Consider the following 6975-nt stretch of genomic DNA (forward strand, 5'->3'; position numbering starts at 1 on the left):
CCCACATCCTGGCCGCTCACGAGCTGAGGCCAGGCGTAGCCCCCACTAAGGGGCTCGCAGCCCAGTGGGAGGTCACAGCTACAGAGACAACTTTATGACCCTGGCAAGGGCACGCCTTTGGCATCTCTGGGGATGGAAAAGGAATGATCTGTCCCCAGCCCGACAGGGTGGAGGCAGGTGGGAGGGCAAAGCTGAGCTGCAGCTCCTGGGCACCAATGCCCTCCCCCATCCAGGAGGCTGTGGCCATTTCAGACCAGGTTCCTGGGGGTCCAGGGGCTCCTGGACTGGGGCGTGGGAGCTGGAGGCCCAGGAGGAGACGAGAGGGCAGCATAGGACTAGCGGAAGGGGTCTTCTCTTCCCATTAGTGAGGGAGACAAGTAGGAGGAAATACAACATGCAGTCTCTGGAACATTCTGTGGAGACAAGAGCCCAGCTGGCTGGCTCTGCCTTGAGGACATGAAGAGCACAGGGGTGGCGCATGCTACAGGAAGCCACTTGGCGTGTGAACCTGCCACAACAGGATCCCTTCTGGCCAACACGCCATGAGAGTCTGTTTCTGATGTGTTTTGGGTTCTGCTGGTAGCAGGACAGACAAAAACATCAACAAACAACCCTCATTTGATTTCCTCCCAGGAGAGCTGGTGCTGGCTTCTCTATTCACCCACTGACAGTGGCCGAAAGGAAGAGAGCACCTCTGCTTGGTGGTGTCCTGGCCGGAGCCCAGGTTTTATTTCGGTTGACTTTCTGGGGTTCCTTCATACACTAGTGAGCAATTCTGTGGCCACAGGCAAGTCCCCTCTGGGCCTCAGTTTCCTACTCTTTGAATTGGGTCTAATACCTTCTCTGTCCCTCTCATAGGAAATCACCTTTGTGAAGAATAGAAGTGAGCGTGTATACGAAAGAGCTTTGTAAAAGACAAAGAACTGTATAAAATTAGTTATTAGCCCACGACCACAAGGTGTCTGCAAGGAAGGCTCGCACTGAGAGCACGTGGCTCCTCCTTATTTGAAGTCTCCAACGTCTCTCCAAAGAGTCACAGTCCCCTAGGCATCACAGCTGCGGTATGGTGACTCGGAGGGCCACGCCATCAGCACCACCCCTCAGGAATAATCTCTACCTTCCTCGATGACTCAGATTACCTTTCACTTCCCCAAGAAGCCACTTCCTTCCCAGCGTCACGTTACCCCCATAGCCTTCCGGGTTCTCCTCCTCCTGGCCCTCAAGCCCCCTCTGCTCTTCTGCACCACCCCTCCCTGTCCTTGACCCCTTTGCCTTCTGCCAGCCTGGACTCAATGACCCATTCCCACAGCCCCACTAACATGCTAGAAACTCTGTTTGTTTTTTTAAATCCAAGCTTCGGACCTTGGTTCTCTCCACACTCTCCTCTGAGGGACTCACATACTCCCTTGGTTTCAAATATTATTTCAGAGCAGCTGCCTTTCAAATCTTCAGCTCCAACCTCTCCAAGCTGTTAACCTCTGGAGAGGGTGTGTTTTTTAAAAGTCGGTGTCATAGTGCTTCAACCTGACGTGTTCCTCACATTCCAGAGTAATTTCCATATTAGCCCAAACACAGCAAAACAGCGATTTGAGAATGGGTGGGTGTGCGTCCCTGACCTGTTACAGCTGTGATGGTCATGACAGGTTGGGAAGTATGTGTTCACAAATGTCTTTCTTTTAAATGGAAGGCTAGTTCAGATTATTCCGATCAATAAGAGTTTCTTCCGAGCTCTGCATTCTGGTAGTTTACTTCAATTTCTAATAAGAGCTGTGGACTGAGCTGCTGTTGAATCAACACAGTGCTATGGGACAAGTGTCGTCTGGAGTGTGACTGAAGCCATCAATCTGAAATCAAACAGGAAGCCCTGTGCCCCACAGATAAAGGCAGGCTGGAGAAAAAATGTCCAAGTCAGTCAGAATGAGGTAAAAGAGTGTCTCGTAAAGTGCACATCACCTCCCTGGGGTGAGGGAGAGAGGGCTGCGGAAAGCCACACCAGAACCGTATTCACCGGGCAAACATGCCTGAGTCAGGAAGAAGGCTGCGGCAGCAGGAGTCCTGGGGCGCCGCAGCGGGAAGGTGGGTCCAGTGTAAACAGTGGTTCCTGTCACCTCGAACATGTGCAGTCCCCCAGCTGGTGACCAGCTGGTGACCGGGGATGCGGGGGCCTTCCCTGCGTAAGTCCCCACCCCTGGAATCCACCATCTGTATCTGGGATGATCTCATCGCTGAGGCAAGGAGGGCTTCGCGGATCTCTCCACGGAGCACGTCCCAGACACAGCAAGCCCCCGTCTCTGGGGTCAGCAGAGGGGCAGAACTGATCCAGCGACCTGCGGCCACTTGGTTTGGATTATCGCTGCTGTCCTTATTTTTTTTTTAAAGAAATGATCACAAAGGCTACAAGGAAACAAACCAAGTATTTCAAATGAGGCCAAAGGTTTGGTGGAACTAGGTACAACAGAAGAAAGGCTTACAGAAGCCGAGGGGGCCAGCTTTCCAGCACCACCCGGCAGCGCCTGCCCTGTGACTCTCAGTGACTTAACCTTAAGAGATTAGAAGAGCTCCATTTACCGAAACTTACTTGACCACAGACATCCTTAAATCATAAGATGCTGATTAGACTGCGTACAGACATCAATTAGACAGGCTCTGCCTGGATAGAAGGAGATGGCCGTGGATGGTTTCACAGATAATCTCTGCAAAAAAACTATAAAAAATTTGTTTCTTGTGTATAATACATATACAGAAATATAATATTATAATTTTAAATCAAAAATGGCCATATTTTGCATTTTCGAGTAAATATTTTTTTTAATTAATGGACTATTTTTTAGAGAAATTTTAGGTTTTCAGAAAAATTAAGCAGAAAGTAGAGAATTTTCCGATCTACCCTTCCCTCCCCTCCCACAGTTTCCGCCATTATTAATTTGTGTTTAGTGTGGTAAAATTGTTTTTAAAAGAAAAAGTATTATTAGCATTGATTTTTTTTTCCCCACATGTGTGACAGTAATGCTGCTTGGAAGACAGTTTGAGAAAATTTGAGGCACATGCTCTTCAAGGTCCCTTTCGGCCTCTCTGGAAAAAGAGTGAGAGGCTTTCCCCTGCGAAGGGCTTTCCACTTGAGAACAGATATAGGAATGGGGCGAAGCTGCAGAAATTTTATAAAACAGCTTGTTACATCACCAATAGCATGTCATTTGTCTCAAAGCATTTTCTTCCCTGTGCTAGTCTGTTAGAGCCAAATGGTCATCCTGTCGGTTTACTGCTCGTCTGAAACACAAGGACGCTGGAGCACAAGGCAAACTGGCCCAAGTCATGCAACTAATTTCGGAGAAAAGAAGGTAAACTGCCTGACCGGCCACCACAGGCTGGCTCTGCCAGCCCGCACGGCGCATCCGAGAGCACAAGTGGACATGCGCTGGTTTACCGACTCCTGGAAGCCTGAAACCGGGCGTGACACTCAAAGGTCAGAAGGGCTGGCCTCAGGACCAAGGACAGGACGCTCTGTCCCAGGGAATTGGGAGGCCAACCTGAGACACTCAATCCCCTCCATCAAGTAACTGACTGAAGCTGAGATGTATTCAAGACACGTCTGCCCTCAGTGCCCGTGTCAGAGAGACACTGCCGGGCTCACTCAGACTCGCCTGGATCCAGTGTGCAGTGAGTAAGTCTCTTTTTCTTAAAGCAGTTTACAAGTGCTGGACTGCAAGACAAAGCTTACCACACTCCAACACCGGATTTTTCTCTTCCAATCTTGATCCACACAGATGCATGGTATTTATATAGCTCACATCACAGTTCATAGCCAAAGTTCTTTTCCAATTCTTTTCGGTAAGGTAACTCATGATTGACTTTGAGATTCTATATAATTATATTATCAATCCTAATAATGGCTACACAATATTGCACTATACTGACGTGTTATATAGTGCTATTGCCCTATTTTTGGACATATGTTACTTTTAGTTTTTAGACAGCCAACATAATGTTTTGTACATATTGTTTTCTTGTATAGGAATTTAAAGTTTTTATTTCATTGCACTAAATATTCAGAAGTTGAATTACTACTCCAAGAGAATAATCCAGTTTTTATCTTTTTATTTTGAAATAATTTTAAACTTACAGAAGAGTTGCAAGAATAGTGCAAAGAACTCTCATACCACCAGGTGAATATTTCTCAACAAGAACAACCGTTTTTTTTTCCTTTTAGGTGAGGAAGATTGGCCCTGAGCTAACATCTGTTGCCAATCTTCCTGCTCCCCCCCCCCCCCCCCCCCAAGCCCCAGCACATAGTTATATCCTAGTTGTAAGTCGTTCTAGTGGGATGCTACCACAGCTCAGCTTCTGTAGGTCCTTACCCAGGATCCGAGCCCGCAAACTCGGGGCTGCCGAGGTGCAGAGCAGAACCTAACCGCTGCGCCACCAGCTGGCCGCAGAACCACTGCTTGCAAGGGCGCTTCCCCTGCAGTCGGCCTGTCTGACTGACGTTTCTGGCTGTTTGGGGCATTCGCGTCCCCGGTGCAGCTGCCCACCGTGAGAGTCTCCAGTGTGGAGGAAAGCCTCGACAGGGCACACCACAATAAGATCCACTTCAAACCCGCTGTGGTATCTATCCACCCCCTGAAAAACCAGATGGCTACCAAAATTAAACGTTCTGAGACTGTGCACAAAATCTGTCTTCTGGTCCCAAACCATCTCGTCATAAGCCTCTGATCCATCTCTCTTTTCCTCAAGTTTCTACAGACATTACATCATTTCTTACGCAGCCGATGGGGTCTCAGCGTGGTCCTCCTTCCGATGCCCCATCCCTGCGTCAACTCGGGCGATTAGGGCCCCGCTGGTGAGTCACGCGTCCTGCGGGGGAGGGGTCGCCCACAGAAACAGCGCCGGCTGGGAAAGCTCTCCCGCTACTTCCTTCCAGCCGCCCGCGCCCACTTTGCCTCCGTGTTATCTGCACCTGGGTTTCTTTCTTTTCCTTGAAAGCAAAGGCCTTTGATACAGTTTTCCCAGAATGTGATTTCATCAAGATTTCTTTTTATCTTTTCTTCCCCCACAGCAATCCCTTGACTAAAATCAAGGCCCCCATTGTAACCGCACAGCCTCCCTGCACCCATTCCTCCTTCTCAGCTTCCGTGGAATTTGTGAAACGGAGAACAATCTCAAATCAGTAGGAGCACAAAGGCCCCGTTCGTAGGACCGGCGTGTTCACTGGGCTGAGTCATCTGGGTGTATTTCAGCAACGCTCAGGGGCACCTGTGGGTCACCTGAACACCCTCTCCTCGCAGTGTCCTGGCTCGGTCCGCCCTCTCCCTCAAGAACCCCCGCAGGCCCCCGGGGCCCAGCAGACAGCCTTGCCCCACAGGAGACTCCTTCGAAGGTTAACCGATCAAATTTGCATTTGAATTAGGGCTGAAAACCTATGGCAACTTGTTTCTAAAGGTGCCGCTGCAGGCGTCCTGACGGGCGGGGGCAGGACTCTCCCTGCTCCCTCCTCCACCGCCCTGTACGCCCCTCCTGCCCCGTCTGTCTGCTCCCTGCTCAGGCTTCAGGACCCAGTACCCAGACTGCAGTCTCTCAGGGATCTAAGGGTTTAACGTGATCGTTCAGGAGCAAATTATCCTCCACAGGAGGTCAAATCAAAGTCACACTACCATCCTGCCCCCAACCCCTGCTGAACCAAAATGCAAACAAAAGCGTCTGACCCTCCTTCTGGTTACACGTTCCAGGAGAGAGACCCCTCTCCGAGGGACAGGCCACCCTCTGCTGCAGCTTCTCTGATGTCCTGTCTCCAGTGCTCTGTAGCTAACTCAGTCCTCCTGTCTCCGATCTGCAAGGGCCGTTGCCAGAGCTGTGGCCTGATAAAAATACTGAAAAACCATTTGATTTTGGCCACAACTGTCTTCTTTTCCAGCCTCAAAGTCAGCTCTCATCGCCTGACAAATATGAGCATATTTCAGATCTGAATATATGGAATTTGGCCTCTCCTAGAATAGCTGGTCATCCCACAATTCCCTCTGCCAACCTCCTGTTCCCTCTCCTGGCATCCTTTCTCTTACTTCTTTCTCACTTTCACATGCCGTGTCTCAGCTATACACTTTCCAGTAATAACACATGCTGCTTACTGAGAGCCCTGTGATGCACCAGGGACCTCTCTCCAGTCGCACGTAACCTGCAGATTTGAAAGCTCAGCATAATTGGAAAGCTGAGGTCACATCCCTCATTACTGGTACAGCCGACTCAAGCCCAGCCTTTCTCCTACACGCGCTGCTCTTCTTTATGAGTGATCTGCAAGGTGATCAAGTCAACAGGTCAAAACAGGTTATCCTTTTCCAGGAGCACTTACATTTAAGAGCACATGCCACGGCACTGAAAAGCTCCGGCCACTTAAGGGATGGATGGCTAGTGACGGAATTTCAGGCAAGGCTGTGCAGAACAGTTCAGCAGAGCACTGGCGCAGGGCCCCCCCTGTTCCATGGTCCCACTCAAGAAGGCTGGAGCTGCAAAGACCTCAGCGACCACCCATTCCTGCCCTTCACTTTACAGAGAGGTGAAAACGATTCTCCCTGAGGTTATAGAGCTGGGGAGGGGACGGGCAGGGGCCTGAGGAAGCAGCTTCCAGGCAGGGCACTTTCCATGGCAGGTGAGCCTCGTTCACCGCCCCACCCTCCCCCCAACGCTCCAACCCCGGCATTTCCTCTGTCTGGAGGGCACTGGCCCACCTGTTCAGTCCTCCCAACCTCTGTGTCCAGAGGGGCAGAGTTACTGCTGGGGATCCCTGAAGGGCCCCTCGTCTGCTCAGGGCGCGTGTTTGTTTAGAATTGTAAACACTTTTTTTCACGCTAGGGGCTTAGAGCCAGCTCATCCCGAGGGTCCCCTTTAGGTCATTGAGACTAGGATTCTAAAGGAAGATGATTCTTCAGGTCCCATCCAACTCCCGAATTCCTGTGATTTGATGACATCAGGACTGTGAATAATCAG

This window comes from Equus quagga, chromosome 22 (genome assembly GCF_021613505.1).
Source record: "Equus quagga isolate Etosha38 chromosome 22, UCLA_HA_Equagga_1.0, whole genome shotgun sequence".
NCBI classification, from domain to species: domain Eukaryota; kingdom Metazoa; phylum Chordata; class Mammalia; order Perissodactyla; family Equidae; genus Equus; species Equus quagga.